Raw genomic sequence first — 24,798 nt, 5'->3', positions numbered from 1 at the left:
CTGTGATTCCATCTTCGTCTTTGAGTTGATGGAGTACCTTCATCTATGAGTAGGGTATGTTTGATCCTTGTTGAACTGATAGTGTGCTTTCATCTTTGAGTCTGCACATATAACTTCTGATTCCATCTTCGTCTTTGAGTTGATGGAGTACCTTCATCTATGAGTTAGGTACATTTTGTCCTTCCACCGTCATCTTTGAGTCGGTAATGATAAACATCTCCAGGAGAATATGTTCTAAATTCTTTTAAACACCTTTGTCAATGAATCAGTGGTTGCCTTCAACTTTGAGTCGGCGTTTCTCTGTCTACCTCATCAATGAGTTGGTAGTGTGCATTCAACTGTAAGTCTGCACAATGATCCTTAGATCTGATTCTTCATCTACACCATCATCAATGAGATGGAATTTGATTTCCCTAGCAGTGTTATTATCAATCTTTTGAAGCTTGCCTTCAACTTTGAGTTGGCATGTCCTGTTTACCTCATCAATGAGTGGGTAGTGAGCTGTCAACCATGAGTTAACGCAGTTCGATTCTTATTATGCCCTTGTTATACCTTCATCCTTGAGTTGGTATTCATCTTTTCTGTTACCTCCATCTTTGAGTTGGTAATGTACTGTCACATCAGTACTCTTGTTATATTGATCTTTTCCCACTTTCATCTATGAGATAGTGATGTATCGTCAACATTGAGTCGATATCTCTTTTCCTCCTATTTTCCATCTATGAATAGGTAGTGAATCTTCCCCAGCAGAGTATTCTCAGTGTTTACCTTCATGCATTGAGTCGGTGTATGTCCTTCCCCAGTAGAGTTTGCACTCCTGTGTCTCTGTGTCTGTTTGTCTTTTGCATCATGCATACATGCATTTGCGGTCAAATTTTGTGGCGTTTGTCATATTTAATTACCTTACGCCATTCGATAGCCTCCGACTATCTGGCCTAAGTTAATTAAATAGGGGCATCTGTCGCACCCCAAAAATTTGACTTTGGCTTTGTTGACCACATCTTGATTAATCTCGTTGTCTCGTATTCATCTCAATTTCTTAAACTTCGCGTGACAACTGGTTTGATTAGGTTTTGTGTGTTTTCGTTGCTTACCGTGTTGTATTTCGTTGTTTTAGCAAAACCTGGCCGATATCGTTGCCTCGTATTTATCTCGCTTATCTCTTTTGTGCGTGGCATCGCTTCGATTAGGTTTTGTGTGTTTTTTTTAATTGTTTGTTTGTCGGTATTTTGACTGTATTTCGAATATATTAGAGTTTTCGTATTGTCCAATTATTTGTGATTGTGTTTGTCAGCGTTTTCGTGATGTCGTGTTGATTTTATTATTGCCTAGGGTTGTTTATTTAATTACGTGTTGTGCCGTGTGATTTAATCGAGTCTGTTTGAGTCGTGTTGTTGATTTTACTGGTTTACCGGTTTACTGGTTTATTGGTTTTATCAATTTGTCTGTTTTGCTGTGCAAATTGTCATCGTTTTTATCGCGTTCGTGTCGCTCGATTTTATCGTATTTTAATCGTGTGCCGTTTAATATTATTTGTGCTTAATATTAATTGTGTTTAGCTGTTAATTAGTTTATTTAATTAGGATTAATATTATATTAGTTTATTATTATTATTATTATATAATATATAAATATATATTATTAATTTATGTTAGATATTTTTTAGGTTTCTTATTGTTTAAGTAACCTAAATATATATTATTAATTTATGTTAGATATTTTTTAGGTTTCTTATTGTTTAAGTAATCTAAATATATATTATTAATTTATGTTAGATATTTTTAGGTTTCTTATTGTTTAAGTAATCTAAATATATATTATTAATTTATGTTAGATATTTTTTAGGTTTCTTATTGTTTAAGTAATCTAAATATATATTATTAATTTATGTTAGATATTTTTTAGGTTTCTTATTGTTTAAGTAATCTAAATATATATTATTAATTTATGTTAGATATCTTTTAGGTTTCTTATTGTTTAAGTAATCTAAATATATATATATAGGTGTGGTTAGTAAGAAAAAGGAAAAGAAGAGGTGGATCAGTAAGGAAAAAACGTGTGGTGAGAGAAACAGAGAATTGAAAAGAAATATTTTTCCAAAAGCATTACCGTATTCCACTTGTTCTTCATTTTCGGTAACCCAAAATCGTCCCGATTATTCACCGAAACACAAAACCGATTTCATATCTTTGAAGTTCGTTGAGTCCAGGTCACAAATATCCAAGGTTCATTTCATTCCGGCGTCGTTTCACCGATCAAAAGCGACGTTGAAGTCAGGTACTCACGAAGGCAGCCAACACTGCGTCGGTGACGGTTTCCAGCTTTCGGTCGATCATTTGGACGATCAGAAGTTCATCCTCTTCACACAAGGTAATATTCTTCACTTATCTCTGAAATCGGCAAAGTTCCGGCTTGCCGACATGTGTTTTAATATATTATTTATCTAAATATATATATATATATATATATATATATATATATATATATATATATATATATATATATATATATATATATATATATATATATAATATATATATATATATATATATATATATATATATATATATATATTATTTTTGTCTATTATATATTATTTGTCTAAATGTACATATATATTATTTTTGTCTACTATATATTTATTGTCTAAAAATATAAATATATATATATATATATATATATATATATATATATATATATATATATATATATTACTTTTGTTTACTAAATATTGTTTATCTTTTATTATTATTTTGCATATATGTTTTATTTAAATGTTAGTTAAATTAATTATTTGTTTAAATGTTTATTTTAATTAAATGTTTATTTATATCAAATGTTTATTTTGTCTAAAGTAAATGTTTATATTGTTTTTTTTATATATTTGTTTATGCTGTTACTAACCGTTTCGTTTCAGTTTCAGCTCGATTAACTCCACTAACTATTCGTAATACTAACTATTCATAGCTAACTGTGTTGTAATAATTTACTTTCTCGCATTTTTTATGTTCTGTATTGTGTTTTTAATCGTATTGTTCACGTTGTATGTAAAAAATCGAAAAATCCAAAAAAGAGAAACCCGATGCGATTCCAACGGTCGCCGTTTAAGAAACCCTTTTCACACACTCACAAGCTTACTCTTGGGCTTCCTTATAATGAGCCCATTTATTTATTGTTTCAGGGTTTAGGCTCATTCAAATCCTTTGCCAACTTTGGCTTTTCAGTTTAAAAACATTTTCAAAAGGACGTGTCAGTCTCGAAGCCTCCCGCCTAGGTCGAGCAAGAGATGGCAAGACACGCCAATCTAAAATCAACAAAACAGACTTTCCCCTTTTCTTTTGGGAGAACTACGTGGATTCTGATTTCTGCATTGCGCCTTGGAGATACGTAGCCATGAAGTCTACGACTTTATCGAGTCCAAAAGCAATAAAATCAAGTTCTTTTCTCATCTCCCCAATCAAACGATCAAAGCGAAAAAAGCAAAGCATTCACATAAACATAAGCAAAAAGGTTCTTGTGGAGTACCACAGATGTAGAGGGTGCTAATACCTTCCCTTTGCATAACCAACCCCCGAACCCGTAACTCTAAAGGGATTTATCGTTATTTTTCCCTTCCTCTTTTTGGATAAAATAAAAGACGGTGGCGACTCTTGCATTTAAAATATTTTTCAAACGGGTTAAGTTCAATCAATACTTAATCTCGTGAAAAATTCCTCCGCGACAATACCAATTTCTTCTGGGGAATAACTGGTTTTGTTGAGGAATAGAATTAGCACCCGGATTCATTGGAACGCATGGTTAGACCTTCTCCTCGATCCTGAAGTCTCGTAGTAATCGTTATATCCATTTTATACGCACATATTTGGCAAACATTGATCATATTCAAATGCACATATTAATTCGAATTAAATCAATGGACGTTTATGCAAACAAAACAGAAAAAAGTAAAACCTAAGCATCTTTTGAAATAACATTGTATGAATTTTGAAAGAGGGCCTATAAACAGGCAATTTGTGTACAATGAGACAGAAATCATAGTAAGAGGAAATTGTCGAGAAAACAAAGGAAAGCTATGAAGAAAAAGTCCTATTGATTTTAATTCTGCCACTCTCACTATGTCTTCAAGTATCTCATCTCCTACTGTCGGATAGAAGTGATTGGCTTGTTCAGTTCCTTGAACTTGGATGAAGCTGTCTGAGAACGGGACATGGTCGCACGCTTTAATCCCTAATTTTTGCCTGGACCGCCTTTTCAGGTTTTCAGTCCACCAGGATACCCTTTTTTGCCCAAGCCGCCTTTTCAGGTTTTCGACTTGCCGGGTGTATATTTTTATATGTTTATCCCTAATTTTTGCCCGAACCCCTTTTGGTTCGCCGAGATGCCCTTACTTTTGCCTAGGTACGTCGACCTAGCGGGTCTCTTTTATGCGTAGTATTTTTTGACTATGTCTGCGTTCACGGGATGTGGGAAGTCTTCGCCATCCATTGTAGTAAGCATCATGGCTCCACCAGAGAATGCCTTCTTAACTACAAATGGCCCCTCGTATGTGGGAGTCCATTTGCCCCTGGGATCACCTTGTGGTAGAATGATACGCTTGATCACCAAGTCGCCAATTTGATACACCTGTCTCTTGACCTTTTTGTTAAATGCCTGGGTCATGCGCTTCTGATATATCTGCCCATGACAAACAGCCGCAAGTCTCTTCTCATCAATCAAATTGATCTGGTCGAGTCGAGTCTGAATCCATTCATCTTCGTCTAAGCCGGCATCTTTCATAATTCTTAAAGAGGGAATCTGAACTTCCACTGGTAAAACGGCTTCCATTCCGTAGACTAAAGAGAAAGGAGTTGCCCCTATCGAAGTTCGTACTGAAGTGCGATAACCATGAAGAGCAAATGGTAACATCTCATGCCAGTCTTTGTACGTTACTGTCATCTTTTGTATAATTTTCTTAATATTCTTATTAGCAGCCTCCACGGCGCCGTTCATCTTTGGCCGGTACGGAGAAGAGTTATGGTGTTTTATTTTGAACTGCGTGCAGAGTTCAGCAATCATCTTGTTGTTCAAATTAGTGCCATTATCAGTGATAACTCTTTCAGGGATGCCGTATCGACAAATAAGACTATTCTTGATGAACCGTGCCACCACATTCTTGGTGACAGAAGCAAATGAGGCTGCCTCTACCCACTTTGTAAAGTAATCAATCGCAACAAGAATGAAGCGATGTCCGTTAGAAGCAGTAGGTTTAATCTCCCCAATCATATCAATGCCCCACATTGCAAAAGGCCAAGGGGATGTCAACACGTTTAAAGGAGCAGGAGGCACATGTACTTTATCCGCATAGATCTGGCACTTGTGACAAGTTCTAGAGTGATGGTGGCAATCAGCTTCCATGGTAGACCAATAATACCCTGATCTCAGAATCTTCTTGGCCATTGTATGTCCACTAGAGTGAGTCCCAAAAATACCGTCATGCATGTCTTCCATAATCTTTTCTGCTTCCTTTTTATCCATACAACGGAGCAAAGTCGAGTCATGATTACGTTTGTATAATACTCCATTACTCAAAAAGAATTTAGCGGAGAACTTCCTCAGGAATTTTCTGTCATTGATGGACGCCCCCTCAGGGTATTCCCGAGCTTCTAAATATCTTTTTACTTCGTGGAACTAAGGTTTTTCTTCTACTTCATCAGCGTTAAGTTCATAACAATATGCTGGTTCATCTAGTCGTTCAATGGTGATCCTGGGAGCTTCATTGTCCCATCTGACTCTGAACATAGATGACATGGTGGCCAAGGCGTCTGCCAACTGATTCTCCTCTCGTGGAATATGTTCGAACGTAATCTCTTCAAAGTATGGGATTAATGTCAACACCCGCTCTCGATAAGGGATGAGATTCGGATGTTTAGTGTCCCATTCTCCTTTGATCTGACTGATTACTAATGCTGAGTCTCTGTACACACTCAGAAACTTGATTCTCAGATCTATAGCAGCTCTGAGTCCCAAAATACATGCTTCATACTCAGCCATATTATTGGTACAATCGAAACATAGTCTAGCAGTGAAAGGCGTGTGACAACCCTTGGGGGAAACGATTATAACACCAACACCATTGCCCAACGCATTAGAAGATCCATCGAAAACCATAGTCCATCGGGATCCTAGTTCGGGTCCTTCATCCGGTCCAGGTTTTTCATAATCAGTAACAAGCATGACATCCTCATCTGGGAACTCAAAATTCACAGATTGGTAATCATCCACCGCCTGATGAGCCAAATGATCGGCCAGCACGCTTCCTTTGATTGCTTTCTGGATAGTATACTGGATATCATACTCTGTTAAAATCATCTGCCATCTCGCTATTCTTCCGGAGAGGGCCGGTTTCTCAAATATGTATTTGATGGGATCCATCTTAGAAATCAACAAAGTGGTATGATTCAACATATACTGTCTTAGTCGGCGAGCAGCCCAGGCCAAAGCACAGCAAGTTCTCTCGAGCAGCGAGTATCTTGTTTCACAGTCGGTAAACTTTTTGCTAAGGTAGTATATGGCATGCTCTTTTCGACCAGACTCGTCATGTGGCCCCAACACACACCCCATTGAATTTTCTAACACGGTCAAATACATGATTAGAGGTCTTCCTTCAACTGGTGGCATCAGGATCGGAGGTTCCTGGAGATACTTCTTGATTTTGTCAAAAGCTCCTTGACATTCATCATTCCATATCATCTCTTGATTCTTCCTCAGTAGTTTGAAGATGGGTTTGCAGGTAGCAGTTAAATGGGAGATAAACCGGGCGATGTAATTCAAACGTCCCAAGAAACCCCTGACTTCCTTATCTGTGCGGGGTACTGGCATTTCTTGGATAGCTCTCACCTTAGCCGGGTCAACCTCAATTCCTTTACCACTGACAATAAATCCCAAGAGTTTACCGGATCTTACTCCGAAGGTGCATTTGTTCGGGTTCAATCTCAGCTTGTATTTCTTCAACCTCTCAAACAATTTGTACAAATGATCGAGATGTTCTTCTTCAGTATGAGATCTGGCTATCATGTCATCCACATATACTTCTATTTCATGATGAATCATATCATGGAACAAAACCATCATAGCACGCTGGTACGTTGCCCCGGCGTTCTTTAAACCGAATGGCATTACTTTGTAACAGAAAGTGCCCCATTGCGTCACAAACGGGGTTTTCTCCATGTCTTCAGGTGCCATCTTAATCTGGTTATAACCCGAGAATCCATCCATGAAGGAGAATATTTTGTGTTGAGCGGTATTGTCTACCAGAACATCAATGTGCGGGAGTGGAAAGTCATCTTTGGGACTTGCTTTATTCAAATCTCTGTAATCGACGCACATTCGCACCTTACCATCCTTCTTCGGTACCGGTACCACATTAGCAACCCATTGAGGATAAGAAGTAACAGCCAGAAAACCTGCATCAAATTGTTTCATAACCTCGGCTTTGATTTTCTCAGACATTTCAGGACGCATGCGGCGAACCTTTGCTTAATAGGACGACAATCTTCCTTCGTTGGCAAACGATGTACTACTATATCAATATCCAATCCTGGCATGTCTTCATAAGACCAAGCAAAAATCTCTACATAGTCATGTAACATCTGAATCAATCTTTCTTTAATACTGTTTTCCAAGCCTGCTCCTATTTTGACTTCTTTCTTGTCCACTTCAGTACCCAGGTTTACAATTTCGATTGACTCTTCATGCGGCTGTATAGTCTTCTCTTCTTGCAGTACCAGTCTGGCAAGTTCTCCAGGTACTTCACAATCTTCCTCACTTCCATCCTCAGCTTGGTAGATCGGATTTTCAAAGTCATAATGAACAGTAGCAGAACTATTATCAACAGGATCCAGAGTGGGTATGGATCTGCAATTCGTTACGTGAGTGTGTGTAAGAAAACATAGCTTTTCGGAAAATGACAGGAAAGATAAAGAGCGCAACATTTGAATGCAAAAAGTCCATTGATTTATTGAATGTGAATATGCTAATGAAAATGACAAAACCCTTAAAAATTAGCTACTGTGCCTCGGGCATAGACACAATGCTTTAAGAAGTTCAATTGTAAAACTAAAAACTTTGCAACAATAAAACAGACAATAACAATTACTCCCGACTAAAGGAAATCGGGATAGTGTCTTCAGCCTTCCAATTATTGAGTCCGTCACCAATTGTTGGGAAAATCCAGCTATCCAGGTCGCAATCGCTATCAGCATCTACTACAGCATTAATCTGATCTTTGACCATCTTTTCAGAGTTGAATCCCAGACCAGACCTATCAGACTTGTATGGTACGTTGATCAGTTGACCCCAACCAGTACGACCACCGTTTTCAACCACGACTTGAGCGTCCTTCAGAGAAATCATGGCAGGAGGAGCGCGGATGACCTTTGGCACACAGGAAGTCGGCTTAAGGACAGGATTAGTCGGAGGAACTACTTCAAATGATTGAGAAGGAGTCTCAAAGAATTCACCATCCATCTCGACGTATCTGAAGGCATGCACACTACTGACAATGTATTCTTCTTCTCCATATACGGTGACAATCTTTCCTTCTATTGGACACCTCCGCTTTTGATGGAGAGACGAAGCTACAGCACTTGCCCCATGAATCCAAGGGCGTCCCAGCAAGCAGGAATAGGCAGGACGAATGTTCATTACGTGAAAGATAGTGTTGAAGACTTGAGGCCCTATCTTGATAGGGAGAACCACTTCACCATGGACAACACTCTTCGCACCATCGTAAGCACGCACCACAACGTCACTAGGCTTCAGTTCAATGCTTTTACAGTCAAGTTTATCGAGCACGGCTTTCGGTAGTACATTCAAAGAAGAGCCGTTATCGATCAACACATGAGACAAAGTGATCCCCTTACACTCAACGGAGATATGCAGAGCTTTATTGTGATTCTTCCCTGCTGGTGTCAGGTCAGCATTGGAAAAACCTAGGCCATTATCAACAGTCAGGTTAGCAACATAGTTTTCAAACTGATCGGCGGATGTCTCCTGAGGTACATGAGCGGTCTTCAAGAATTTGATCAATGCATTGGCATGAGATTCAGAAGATAACAACAATGATAACATTGAAATTTTAGACGGAGTATGCCCCAGCTGTTCTACCACATCAAAATCACTCTTACGGATGATTTTCAGCATTTCTTCCATTTCTTGTTTGGCAACATCTTCAGTAGTAACTTCGACCGATGTCTCTGACTGAGGAGGGTTGACTGTTGGTTCCTTTCCTCGAGTTTCAAGGATGGGAGGTGAGATTTCCGGAGAGAAGATCCTTCCGCTTCGAGTAACTTTACTAGTCCCAACAATGTCATTAGGATTAGCAGAATTACCAACTTGCTTTACGCCATGGATGTAAACATCACCTCCATAATTCCACGGAATGGCTTTGCTTGAGGAATACGGTATTGGGCCAGGTGCAGTAATGATTAGGGGAGCTCCCTTGGGCTCAGCAATAATCTTCACAGGTACTCTAGTAGCGGTAATCTTCACTGGACCTTTGGACCTGGCAATCACAGATATTTCTTCCATAGGGTTTTCCACCTTAGGAATCTTTTCGAAGAGAATTGTACAATCGTCCATCAGCCGTTGAATACCATTCCTCAACTTCAGGCACTCGTTGGGTCGAAGTATGCAGCGGTCGCAATTTTCAGCACAACCTGGAAATAAACCAGCTTGCAATAAATTCTTCTTGATGATCAGAAGAGGAGATGTTAAATCAGCTACATTAGAAATGTGAGAATTGTTATCCACAGCATTAACAATCTTGTCATGGTTAGGCATAGGCGCAGTGATGACGTTAGGAGTCTCCGGAGGCTCAAATTCAATTTCTCCAGCTTCGATCATATCCTGAACCTTATTCTTCAATGACCAGCAATCGTTTGTATCATGCCCGGGGCTATCGGAGTGATATGCACACCTGGCATTGGGATTATAACGAGAAGAAGCAGTGTTGGGTTTCGTAGGAGGATCTCTGAGGGTGATCAGATTTTCCTTTAGCATTCCCTGCAGTGCCTGTGCCAAGGTCATAATGATCCTGGTAAACTGCCTTCTTGGCTTGTCTTGTTTGGGCTGGAAGTTTTGAGATGGCGGTGCTGCAATCGTAACCGCTCCAATGGTATGGTCACGATTTTTCTTGTTACGACCCTTTTGACCGTACACAGCATTTGATTCATTCCTCCCCTGATAGGACCTTTTGGTGCTTGCAGGGGTAGCCGCCTGTATCTTTCCACTTCGGATGCCGCTTTCAACACGCTCACCTGTCAATATAAGTTCAGTGAAACCTGATGAAGAACTTCCCAGTAGATGGCTGTAGAATGGGCCAGTCAATGTGCCCATGAACATGTCCACTAATTCTCGGTCAGTCATAGGGGGTTTGACTCTGCCAGCCAAATCTCTCCATTTCTGAGCATATTCTTTGAAGCTTTCTTTGGATCCCATAGTCATATTCTGCAACTGTAGCCGAGTAGGCGCTAGTTCAGAGTTAAACTGGTACTGTTTATAGAAAGTTGTTGCTAAATCAGTCCAGGTGCGGATGTCAGAGCTCTCGAGCTGATAATACCATTCCAACTGTGTGCCAGACAGACTCTCTTGGAAGAAATGGATCCATAGCTTCCGATTAGTGGTATGCGGCTGAATCTTTCTCACATAAGCTCTCAGATGCATCTGAGGATAGGACGCACCATCGTACTTAGTGAAAGTGGGGATCTTGAATTTGCAAGGAATGGTCACATCGAAGACGAGACCCAAACTTTCGAAATCCAGACCGGGCGCCTTCTGACCCTCCATGGCTAGCATACGTTCTTCCAGCAACTTGTACTTATCATCTCTTGGAGAGTACTGTTCATTTTCATAATCTTCATCGTCATCCTCAGGGTTGGAGAAATCAACATTCTCCTCCTCGGAATCATTCTCCGTCTCCTCTTCTGGACCATTCGGAATTCCAAACTTGACTCCCGCGGCCTGTCTTTTAAGCCTTCTTCCCGTGTTGATGTAACTCACAGCTTTCTTGTCTTTCTTCTTTTCGAGCAAAAGAGCCTTCAGTTCCTCCTGCCCTTTGGATAAGCTCAAGATCAACTCCTGGAATTGAGCATTCTGAGTCTGGAGATCTTTGACAGTTTGTTCGAGGTCCATATTTCTGTTTGCAATGAAGACCGTGAGAACATTGATTTTTTTTTTTTTTAGGATACCTGTTATGCAATGTTATGTCATGCTATGCAATGTATGAAATGTTTTCAAGGACTTTTGGAATTTAACTTTGCGTAAACCAACAAAAAGAGGGAAACTTTTATTAATAATTTTTTTTAATCACTGTTTATTACAAAAGGACATAATAAAAATACAATGAAAGCTCAAATCTCCCAGGGACGGCTTCTTTTCGGACGAAGATATGTATTGAGTCTTCGTTCCTCATTAAGCTGGCTGGTGAGCTCTAATACTCTCTTCCTTTCTGCAACGAACTGAGCTTCAAAAGTATCCCTTTCCTCTCTCAACTGGATCCAGGATTTCTTTAACTCTTCAACATCGGTAGGCATATCTGGATAAGGAACGATCTAAGGAGTACCTCCTTCCACTTCTGGGTCAACAATTAGTGGTCCGACTGCAAGATATGGCATAACAAGTTCACGAGCTCTGGCGCGTACCCATCTGAGATAAGGTTCCATAGGAATAGAGTTATTCGGTCCTAAAGTACTTCTTTTCACCATGCCCCAAGCTCGTACAAATCTTTGACGGAGACCTTGGGAATCGTTGTCATAGTCAAATACCGTGCCTTGGATAATTATTTCATGTGGACCATCTCTTCGAGCATAACCAAACTGACATAGGGCTAAAGTTGGGTTATAAGTGATACCTCCTCTTATTCCTAGGAGTGGCACATTGGGGAACTCGCCACAACGGTCGATGATGGTAACATTTTCCTTGAACTGAGGACACCAACAAATGTCTGAATGGGAGAGCGACATTATCCTTTGAGACCATTTCAAATTCTGCTCGTTCTTCAAGACTGATTGAGGAAGGTGCGAAATAAACCACCTAGACAACAACGGTATGCAGCACATAAGAGTCCCTTGCCTTTTCATAGTACGAGTGTGGAGGGAATGCAAAATGTCTCCAAGCACGGTAGGCACAGGGTTATGAGTGAGAAATATCTTAATAGCATTCATGTCTATGAATTGGTCTGGATTAGGAAATAACACCAAACCATAGATAAGCAATGCTAGGACATCTTCGAAAGCATGGACATCCATAACGTTTAAGAATTCTCGGGCCTTATTTATCAGAAACTTGGCAAGTAAACCCTTAACTCCACTTCTTGTTACCCAATTGGTTTCAATATCGGACTTTGTCATGTGTAAAGCCGCCGCAACTTCTTCAGACTTCGGAATCTTTTCTAAACCACTGAAAGGTGTTTGATCAAGGATAGGTATCCCCAGCAGTCTGGAGAATTCTTCCAATATGGGTACCAACTGATAATCTGGGAATGTGAAGCAATGATGTTTAGGGTCGAAGAACTGGAATAGAACTCTCATCATATCTTCTTTGAAACCAGTGGTAACCAAATTGAGAAGAGAACCATGTTTCTGGATGAACTGAGCATGATCGGGAAGTTCCAACACTAAATGCTTGAGTTGAGGAGAGATTGCTACAAGATTAATCCGGATAGTCTTCCTGGAAGCCATAGCCTTACAAAACAGAGCAAAGTTAAATCCCTAAGTCCTTGAAATGGTTAGTACAATGTCATATGTTATGATGTTATGATGTTATGACGTTAAGTAAATAACACGCACAAGCAAGTCACACAACAATCATTCCTAAGTTTTGAGGCTTGCATGAGTTCCATAGGTAAGTACCCTCCCCACTGAAGTTTGGTTGGTTCAACCTGTCCTAGAATAGTAATCGGGTTCTAGAAGGACCTCAAATCATCGACCTTTCTTTAAGTCCACTTCAGTGCAACACCAAGTGGTTGACCAAAGCTTCCCTAAAGTCCAATCTCAAAGATTGTAGTATCGAGTATCAACCAACCCCAGTCGGAACCGAAGTCAGTTATCTCACTACTTTCTAATGGCTAGGATGAGTCAATTAGGGTTCTAAAGGTCTGGTTAATGCTTTGATGACACCACGCAGAAGCCAAATTTTTCCTCAAGTAAACATGAGGAACATCAGGATATCCAAAGTGTCACATTAACCGTAGCCATCATTTTGACCATTCCGGTATACGCCGGATAGTCGCGATGATCTTTTGCTACTTACCTAAGGTACACTAGATCCGGGTGTAGGATCTTTCACTCAAGCATAAAATACCCAAGCAATCCCTTAAAAGTAAGTCAGACAATTTGAATAAGTGATATTGTTTTTAAGGTGACCTCTCTTTAATGGTCCCCAGCAGAGTCGCCAGTTCTGTCATACGGTGAACTGACTTAGTGTGTTTTGCTTTGGAAAGCAAATGTCGCGGTTAGCAAGAGTCGCCACCGACTTTTCTTTTATCCAATAAGGAAAGGTGGAAAAGAACAGGAAAGACCTTAATTAGATTTTTGGTTCGGGAGGTACATTATACAAAGGGAAGGTGTTAGCACCCTTTGTATCCATGGTTATCCATGGGCTCTTAATTGCTTGATCACTTATGTTTGTCTAAAAAAATGTTTGTGAATTGCTTAAAAATGTTTTGAAAAGAGAGTTTAACTTTGTAATGATTCTTGTACGAATGTATACAAAGTGGTTATCTCGTTTAGTTTAGAAAGTTGTTTAGAAAAATATAACTCGGTAATGATTCTAGTATGAATGTATACCAAGTGGTGGTTTTCTAAAAGATGTTTTGAAAGGTGTGGGGTGTGAAAAATATTTTAGGTTGTGAGCCAGCAATTAAGAGTTATACCTTCCTAGGGTCTTTATGGGCATTTCCTATCCTTATGAGGGTAAAACTGTCCTTACTATTGAGAAGTAAGTAGTCTTGTCCTTTTGGATTTAAGGGTCATCGTAGGGTCATCGATTGGTCATTGGAGGCAACAGTTGTAAGGATACCTTAGCATTTGAAGGGACACTCATCATTTAACCGCAGACTACACTGAAGGGTCATCGAGGGACAAAATCATATATTCGAAGGCAACATCCGAGGGACTATGATTCGTCTTGTATGGACATGATGATTTAATCGAAGGGTCTTTGCTAAGTGTATCCCCACATTCGCGGGACATGACCATTATACCGTAATACCGTAGGGCAACAAAGAGAGGTCCAAGATCGCATATTCAAAGGCCGTATTTTTCAATCAATTAGGTAATTAGGAGGAATCCCCACATTAAAATTAATACATTAAGATCCATTAAGCAATTTAGGGTGTATCTTTGCCATAAAATTAATACATTAAAATCAATTGAGCAATTCAGGGTGAATCTCCACAAGGGTATCCCACAAATAAAGTGGGATACCTAACAAGCAATCTTTTCCTGGGGGGTATGTGAACCTTTACAAAACTCAACAAAACATGTCAGAACACCAAATCAGGGTGCAATCGAGGATTACACCATAAAAAAAAAGATCACAACAGTAAATAGGGTCGGGTAAATGATGCATGGCTATGATAAAACATGAGTGGAAAATCAGAACAGAAAAATCAGCTACTGTCACATTCGCTCCTGCCTCGCCTAGCGAAGGCTTAGCGAATACTCGCTGCATGCTCGCTTAGCGATGTGCTAGCGAGGGCTGCGGATTCTGGTTTTGATATCAGTACAATTTCAACCAATTTTATGCCTTATGGCTTTCATTACAGCAATTATATGGTTAATCATTTAAGGTATTCAGATACATACTAAAAGTCATATGCCAAACTCAAGATATTTTCATAAATTTAATCATAATGCCATTTGCGAATTAAGAACATAAAGCAGTAATAGCAATGTAAACCTGTTTGCAATTGAATTGCAACTTTGAATCGGCAAATCAGATTGAATTGGGCAGAAGTAAACCTTGATGTCGCCGAGTTCCTTCAGGGTTTGCCTCCCGTGAGTGTTAGGGTTTGCTTGCTAGGGTTCTCCTTTCTCCGTTTTTCGTCCTCCTCTCCCTGGCTGAAGTTGGGGTATTTATAGTGATTGTGGTGACCTAATGGGCTCAGAATGAAGCCCGAAAATTCTGATATATCGCAAGCTTCGCTAGGCGAGCGTGTGGCGAAGGGTTCGCTAGGCGATGGAGTTGTTCGCCTAGCGAGCAAGCTAGTTTGGGCCTTTTTCTGGATTGGGCCTGTTGTGAGCTGGGCTTTTGTTCCTTTAAGGTCAGTGCCTTGCAGAATAAGTTGGAGTGCTTCGAGAAATGTTTTGCAAGATTAATGGGCAAATTTTGGGGTATGACAGTGTAACAGGATTGTTATCAACGAGATCCGGAGAAAGATCACATTTGCATGAATGTTGATTCATGCATTGCTTTAGAACCGGAGCGAGACAAATTAAAAGAAAAATGAAAACAAACATTGCCATTTTTATTTTTGTTTTTTAAACTGCCAAAATAAATGAAAAACAGGGAACACCGATTTTAATGAAAAAAACATCCTTTTATTTATGATGCAAACATTGCAAAATGAAACATGAGGTGGCCCTTACAATGGACCATTACGTTTCGGGCAAAACGTATGGCTTTCATGCAGACAGAATTGAAAAACAGGAAATATTACTCTTCACGTAGAGTGACAGTGATGATCTTTTCAGCCTTCCAGTTCTAGATCTCCATCCCTGGTACGCACGGTTTTATCCATTGATCTAGCTCACAGTCACTGTCAACCTCTTCACCCACCATACAGATGTGATCTGGATCCAGCATTCCAGCACTGGTGAACGTGAATGGCTGATGACGTCCTTTATTCTGTCTAGACGAGCCTCGGCCCAGCTGATAACCAACCCCACATCGGTCTTTCTTAGCGGCGATGTCCATCATCTTCCCCCAACCAGGAGCTTCTCCATTCTTCACCACCTCAGCAGCCTGCTTGTACGAGGAAATGGACGGTTTCTCCTCTTTAGCAAAAAGAGCATTCTCCACCTTGACGGTTTCGAATGCCTGACTTGGCGTCTCAAATATTTCACCGTCCATTTCAACATATTTGAACGATGATAGGTGACTGACGAAGATGTCTTCTTCTCCACAAACGGTGACGACCTGCCCGTCCCAAATATACTTCAGTTTCTGGTGCAAAGTCAAAGTCACTGCCCCTACAGCATGAATCCATGGGCGACCCAACAGGCAACTGTATGCTGGCTGAATATCCATGACATAAAATACGGACTTAAACACCTCGGGCCCGATCTTCACAGGAAGCTCCACCTCCCCGAACACAGCCCTTTTCGAACCATCGAAAGCCCTCACTACCAGGTCAGTAGGCCTCAGTATTAACCCTTCGAAGTCCAGCTTCGCCAGGGCTTTCTTCGGCAACACATTAAGCGACGAGCCGGTATCAACCAACAAGTGCGAGAGCACCGCTCCTTTACACTCCATCGCAATGTGTAATGCCCTATTATGGTTTCGCCCATCCACAGTCAGATCCAAATCAGTGAAACCTAGCCCATGGCTGGCATTGACGTTTGACACCACTGTCTCCAACTGATTAATTGTTATCTCCTGAGGAACATAGGCTCTCTTCAGTATTTTCAGCAAAGCCTCTCTATGCCCCTCGGAGCTCAGCAATAATGACAAGATTGAGATCTTGGACGGAGTTTGTTGCAAGTGGTCGACAAGCTTATACTCAGACTTCTTGATGATCCTCAGAAACTCTTCAGCTTCATCATCAAGTTCTTTTTCCGACCCACCAGGCGCCGGTGTCACCACAAGAGTACCCTCATTTACCACCTGTTTCCCTCTTGCCCTGGCTAAAGCCTCGACCTTATCTTTCTTTTCTCTCTCTCCATCCCCACTCCTCAAAGCATCAGGGGCAAACAACCTTCCACTGCGAGTGAAACCACTGGGTCCGGCATTATCCACCTTTGAAACGGTGGTTTCACCTGCAGTTTGATCCTCCAACTTCTCCCCATTACAATAGACCTCTCCACCATAATGCCACGACACGGCGTCATAATTGTCATAAGGAATTGGCCCAGGTACCGTGATAGTAACTGGAGCCGCATCTGCTAACGTTGACAAATCAACTAGATCAAAATAAATGGTTATGATGGAGACATCCTCTTTCCCCGAATCAATCTTCTCAAATCTGAGGCTTCCCTCATCCATCAGCCTCTGGACAGCCTCCCTCAACAATATACACCCATTGGGAACAACGGTGCACGCAGCACAACAGTCATCACAGCCCGGGAAGACCCCATTTTTCAACAATTGTCTCTTGACCTCAGCCAATGGAGTCTTCAACTGATCCACATTCATCAGCCCAACGGTTCTACCATCTTCAGAAATTGCATTCACCCCTATTTGACCATGCGCAGGCATGGGATTAGCATTCACATTTGGAGATGGAGCAAAATTGATAGCTTTAGAATCCACCAAGTCCTGGACCACATGCTTAAAAGCTTTACAATTTTCCATATTGTGTCCAGGGGCACCTGAGTGGAATTCGCACTTGGCGTTCTCATCATAGCTGGCAGGCCTTTGATCGGGTCTTACCGGCGCCAAGGTTCTCAGCTGAACCAACCCCAAGTCTTTCAACTTCTTCAGCAAGAATGAGTAGGTCACAGGTGGCCTATCAAATTGACGATCAGTCATTCGCCCTCTCACTTGATACCCGGCCCTCTGCGGTCTCTGTTGAAATGGCTACCGTTGTTGTTGCGGTTGTTGTTGCTGCTGTTATTGATTATCAGCAGGAATGGTTACCGCAGCAGTGTGCTGGTAGTAACGATCCCTACTCTGTCCCCTCTGGGCATATACGGCACTGGTGTCACCCTCCTTCTTTCTTTGACCATTCCCAAAGGGCTTCTTCGATCCAGATGACGAAGCACTACCCTAGATCTTTCCCATCTTTAACCAACTTTCTATCCTTTCTCCGGCCACCACTATATCAGCAAAGTTGGTAACCGGGCATCCCACCATCCTCTCTGCAAACGTCCCCTGAAGGGTACCCATGAATAGATCAGACATTTCCCGGTCTACCAACGGAGGTTGGACTCGGGCAGCCAGCTCCCTCCACCTCTGTGCATATTCTTTAAACCCCTCATTAGGCTTCTGAGACATACCCTGCAATTGGGTACGGCTAGGCGCCATGTCAGCATTAAATTGATACTGTTTAAAGAATGCATCTCCCAGATCCTGCCAGCTCTTGATATCATATGACCTCAATTTGGTGTACCATTCCAAAGACCCCCGAGACAGATTGTCCTGGAAGAAGTACATCCAAAGCTTCTGGTCCATTGTATAAGCAGAAATCTTTCGGACGAAAGCCTGGAGATGAGTTTCCGGGCAAGAACTCCCATTATATTTGTCAAACGCAGGCGCTTTAAACTTTTGTGGGATCACAATCCCCTCAACCAGCCCCATGTTTGACATGTTGACAACCCACGGAGTAGCATAGCTTTCAAGAGCCCTGATTTTCTTCGCCAGCACCTGAATCTCTTTATTTGGTGGTTGGACACCATATTGACCAAACTGTTCATTAAGCACGGAGAACTAGTCTTCTTCTCTATCCTCCTCGGCCTCGAAGAAAGGAGGAAACAGACTGTCCTTCAGATTGTTACCCATCGGACCTGGTCCTCCGCCTGTGGCAACACCAAAACCACCCCCATTATTAATCGCCACACCAGTAGTTGTCTTCTTTCCGAGATCTCCTCCATCCCTGGAACCACCAAGGCCATGGTTGGAGACACCCACTAATTTGATACCACTGTTGGCAGCTGAAGCCCGCTCAAGCTTCTCCACTTTATCAGCAAGTGCTTTTTGCCCCACGGCAAACCCTTGCATAACATTGATCAGTTCATTCATTTTCTCTTTCAGCTCGAGAATATCTGCGTTGGGGAGATCCATCAGCCTGGATGTGTTGCGTCTGGTAGGATATTTGTGCGGACGTGCTGCGTGCAAAGGAATGATTCTACGTGCGCGAGCAATGATTCCTGAAACAATCAAGCACGTTAGAAACTGACACCTGCAAAATAGAAGACAAGTTATTATGATTATGCATGAATGCAATGTCTATCCATATGAGGAACACCCTGTCTTTCGATCCAGGTTTCATCGAGACAGATAACAATTTGACAGCAACATTCTGACATCAATCGTCTGGTTTTGCCATACAGAGCAGAGAATTATGATTTAGCAAAGATACCACCCAACCATGTGTGTGTGATGTGAGTGTGTAGAGAGAAGCAAATAAAGCTTAAAGATCAATCACTGAATGAAAATAACCATTGTATACCAAAAAGTGCACTACACGTGCAAAAGTCATACATCAGGCTGATACAAATCAAATACAGTTCTCCAGAATCAGAAATAAAATACAAACAAGTGAATTCCGTCAACAGGCCTGACGGTAATCCAACATATGATAACAAAAGTCTACACCGAAGAAGGTCCCACAGAGGGCTCTGCATCATCAACCATCTTGGTAAACTTCGCGGCGAACCTAAGCTCAGTGTTCTCCTGCTGCAATCTTCCTACCTCCTTCTGGTGAATCTTCATCTGTCGGAAATAATGATCCCTCTCAGCAAGATAGTGATCTCTCTCAGCAATAATCTTCACTTTCTCCGCTTCCCATTCTGCGGCAAGAACTCTGGCTCTGGCCTCTCTCTGATTCTTCACAAGGATTTGCCTCCTCTTCTCGTCTTCAATGACGCTCAAAGCTCTAGCTAACTTCTCCTTGGTAATGTCATTCTCCTTTGTAGAAGACTCCACCGCTCGGCTGACCTTCTGATAATAAGCGGTGTCTATCTCAAAGCGCTTCACCTCCATGGCATGTCTCTTATCTTGATCTTCTATTCTCCCTTTGATTTCCTGATTAGCCATCTGAATCCTAGCAACACTCATCTCCAACTCAGTCTTCTCTGCTTGCAGCTGATTTCTGGCTTTCTTCATCTCAAGGAACTCTTCCATACTGACAGAAGAACAGGGCCCCTCAATCAAAGGACACCAAGGATCACCTCCAGGAAATGGTAGATGTGTGAGCTCAATCCTTTTCCTAAGCCAATCATCAAATGGAGGAAAAGACCTGCTATTGACCTTACCAAAAGGAACCTTGCCCTTCCTCTGAATGTTATGCCATGCCCCGGACACTTGCCTCAACTGTGACAGATTACCCTCAGCTGGGAAGTAGAACGACTCCTGAATCTCACACTCGAGAGGAGGAACCTCCATAGCAAACCCCATTTGTCTCCTAAGAAGCGTCGGGTTGTAATTAATGCAACCTTGAACTCCTATAAGAGGCACATTGGGAAAGCTCCCACAACTGTAAATGAAATCTCGTCCGGTCCTACCATTGTGAGTCCAAGCTATGTCCTTGGCTCGCAAACCCATCAACTTGGTCGCCCAATTAACCGTAGGATCAAGAGAAACAAAGGCACCTCTGGAAGGCAGATATCCCATGAACCACTTGTGCAACAGTTGAGCACAACATCTGATCAATCCCCCACGTCGCTTCTCGTTCCGATTATGGACCGAGTAATAAACATCCCCAACCAAGGTAGGAACAGGATTCCTCTGCATAAACATCCGGATGGCATTAATGTCCGCAAAGTTCTTCTGATTAGGAAACAGGATGATCCCATAGATGCTCACAGCAATCAAAGCACAAGCGGTCTTCCAATTACCCACAACAGCATGCTCCTTGGCTCTAGCCTCCAAGAAACTCAGATGAAGACCGGGCAACTTTCCCTTCTCCTTCAAACCCCCCTTGGTCACCTCTGGGCTCAAATAAAGAGCACGAAAAATCTCAGCAACATCAAGTTCATCCTTAGTGACATAGAATGGAATCTGGTCTCTGATTGGAAGACCCAGGATGCTGGCATATTCTTCCATCAAAGGCCCCAACAGGTAATCCGGGAAAACGAAGCATCTCAAGCCCGGGTCATAAAACTGGAGAAGAGTATGGATGGCACTCCTATCCCCATCTGTAAGCCTGAAAACCATCCTCAAAATACCACCATAAGCCTCACGGAACATCCCCACATGGTCAGGTGTAATCAATGCTATCATATCCTTCAACACATCAATCTCTGGATTGCAGAAACTATAGACGACATCATCCTTCAAACCGGTCCTCATATCTGGAACAAGGAAGTCTCTCAACCAGAATCTCAATCAAGAATGTACCCTGCATATGGATAAACATGAGTTAGATGCAGATAAATGCAAAATGTGAATGATGCTGATGTATGAATGCAATGCACTATGTCATCCTCCAAATCATCTGAACATCTGTACTGAAGCCCTGGTCTCTGAACCGATCACAACCATCTGAGGTACTGAGCAACCATAAATCCAACTCGAGAATTCCGAAATAAACGGAACCGGAGAATACATCACCATCATCACCAGAAAATCCTCTGAACAGATAACCACAAGATCCTCTGAACCAGCCCAGGGAATCCTGAAATAAACGGATCCCCACTGATAAATACCACGGACAGAATTCCGGCATCTCTGAGATAAATCCATAAATCTGACTTATAAATAGGACTCTGATCAAAAACTGAACCATTAGTCACCATCAAAGTCACCATCAGAACATGCATCTGTAAGAAACAACCCTCCCCTCACAGGTGAATTCTAATCAGGTCATCCTAAGGCGGATAATGGTCTCGACAATCGGGCAAAGATACTCAACGGGTTTGCCCTTTCGGGTGTGCCGCTGCAGCTCTCTTAAGATCATCTAAACCAAAGATCCGGGAAAGAACGGTCACCGAAGTTAACAGCCCTAAAGAGATAACCCAACCAAAGTGGAATACCCCACAAAGGAAGAACTCACTCAGAAGAACCTCGTCCGGCTTGTGGTATGTCACGTCGCAACAACATGCTGATCCAACTTGTGAGAAAACGTGAGACCACACTAATCCTAGGTGTGCACTCGGGCCTGGGTTTTAGCCCCACTCAGAACACCCACCCCCAAATCAGAGGAACCAACCTATACAGAATCCAGCACAATGATAGTATGATGCATGCAAACACATATGCAAATATATACACATTATAATAATCATAAATGCAATAAATACAGCAACACAAGCAACCTAAACTATCCTAGAGAGCGCTAGGAATGACTCGCTTAGGGAAGATGGATCAGCAAGAGGTAAACTTCTTATATCCCCATCAGAGTCGCCAACTGTCGCATCCGCGAAAAACAACCGGTGGGAAAAACAAACAAACAGAGCCGCCACCGTGCGTTATTTATCCCAAAAGAGGGAAAGGAAACGCTCGAAGTAAACCTGGAAAGGGAATGGTCTTACGACCGGAGATGCAAGGATCGGGAGTCGGTTACGCAAAGGGAAGGTATTAGCACCCCTCACGTCCGTCGTACTCGACGGGATCCACGCTCAGAAGAATAGAATAAGGTTGCTGAATAACTGCTCAAAGAATGCACACACACTGGAATAAAACACAGATGGAAGAAGAGGGGAACGGGCTCGCTAGGACATCGCATCCTATGCCTACGTATCTCATCTGGAATGAGAATCAGAGTTACCGTAGTTCGGCTAACGCACGCCGAAACAAAACACACGCACAGACGCTGAGACATCAAAGCATACACACAAATGGAAACAGACTGCCAATGGCTGGCCTTACGTCCGACTCCGAACAACAAACACAAACAAGGAAACCGAATGCCAATCGCTGGACTTACATCAGACTCCAAACAACAAACACAAACAAGGAAACCGAATGCCAATCTCTGGACTTACATCAGACTCCAAACCCACACACAAACAAACACCCAAACGGGAAACCGACTGCCAATCGCTGGACTTACGCCAGACTCCACACAAACAAGAGGGCACCAAACAGACAAGCTAATAGGGAGTCGGGAACTCGAGCCTAATAACTGTCAAGCAAACACACAGAAAAAGAAAAGGTTGCCCGGAGAGATCTCGCACGATCTCCTGCCTACGTACCTCATCTGGTATGAGGATCAGGGCAACGTAGTTCCCCTAAACAAGGGAGAAACTTCTATCCTAACCAGAGACTGGGAAATAACAAACTAAAAGGGAGACTGACTCGAGCCTAATAGTTGTCATGTAATCCACAATAGTCCTAGGTTGAGGTTTCTGACAAGAGTTTGACTCACAAAGGCAGTGAGTCAACTCAAGTCCATCTCTACGTACATTCAACTTCCTTGAAAATTGATCATACGACTCCTACAGAAAGGAGATAAGAAGCCAAACAGATATACATCAAAAGCAATCAGCACACACTATATGCAACCAAGGGGCTCAAGCAAGGTTGGGCTTTAGTCAAGGGGTCATATCGACCTTGACAAACAAGCCAACTAGAAAGGGTGGTTAGGCTCTTAACCTCTAACATTGAGAGTTAGGGTGAGCAGATAAAATGGAGATGAGGGTTATGCCTCATAGCTCTTAACCCGGGCCTGGGTGAGCTTGAATCAATGAAAGTGTGGGAGTCCAGAATGTGGGACTCTATTCCATAATGACTGACACAACAAGATTTTGGGTTTTTATTCAAAGTGCATCAACACATGGTGTGAGCAAGATGAAAGACACAACTGAATAGCAGGGGATGGATTGTACATCCCTTTTATCTGCCAATGCCTCTTCAGTTAGGAGGTCTTTATATGTACAAGGCACAAAGATAAACAAGCACAAACATTGCCTCTTAAGGAGGGCTTCAGACAGGTGCCTGTCAGTATAACATGACAGGTCTTCCAGACTACATGGAGAGTAGGAAGTTACCTAAGTGGTATGCCAACCACAAGCAAAGCAAGAAACTCAAATAATGAGTTAAAGCGGCTAAAGTACCTGTGAGAAAAACTAAACCAGTCAATATTTACATTCAGACAAACTAAACAATCAACAACAGTCAGATAACCAATTATCAGACAACATCAATACAAGGCATAAGGTGCAAGCAAACTAAATTGATTCACCATCCACAAGACCTACAAAACAGCAAGGTTAGTCAACCAAAATAACTTGTATCTCAAGTGATGAGATCAAATCAACCAATGTGGCTAATTGCTTGAAACCTGAAACACAAAGTCCAAAAGATGAGAACAAACCCCTAAGGCAAAGCCTAGGGTCAAAAGTGAAGAAAAAATTCAAAACAGAATCTAAAACTCAACATGAATCATCTTTAATCAATCATGAACATATCCTAAAAAGGACCAAATCAAAATCCTTAAGCAAGGGCATGTAATAAGCAAGAGAAGTCAAAGGCACATTCAAAGCTCACAAATGATCATCATGAATCAAAATTCCATATTAAAACAGAAATGAATCAAACAATTCTGGAAATTTTTATGTGCACACAACATGTCCAATACAATCATCATGCCAAAAATCATAAACAGAAGGGCTCCTTTTATATGGATATGAAAATGCACAAGTTGAACATCAAATTGTGTGACACAAATTGTCACACCTAAAGTACATGTGTCCCAAACAGTGAAGACAATAGCAAAAAATGCCAAATAAAATCACACAAATCCATCAACATGTTATGAATCATCATGCAAAATTTCATGGCGATTGAAGCATTATTGAGCATTTCATGATAGGATGAATGAGGCAATGTCACAAATGCACACATGTTCACATAATCAACAACAATTTAAATTCCAGAAATGATAAAATCATGAAATCAAAACCATAAAATTCTAGACATTTCAATGAACATTTGGCAAAA

This window comes from Lathyrus oleraceus, chromosome 7, assembly GCF_024323335.1.
Source record: "Lathyrus oleraceus cultivar Zhongwan6 chromosome 7, CAAS_Psat_ZW6_1.0, whole genome shotgun sequence".
Lineage (NCBI taxonomy): Eukaryota > Viridiplantae > Streptophyta > Magnoliopsida > Fabales > Fabaceae > Lathyrus > Lathyrus oleraceus.
This window is presented reverse-complemented; position numbering follows the sequence as displayed.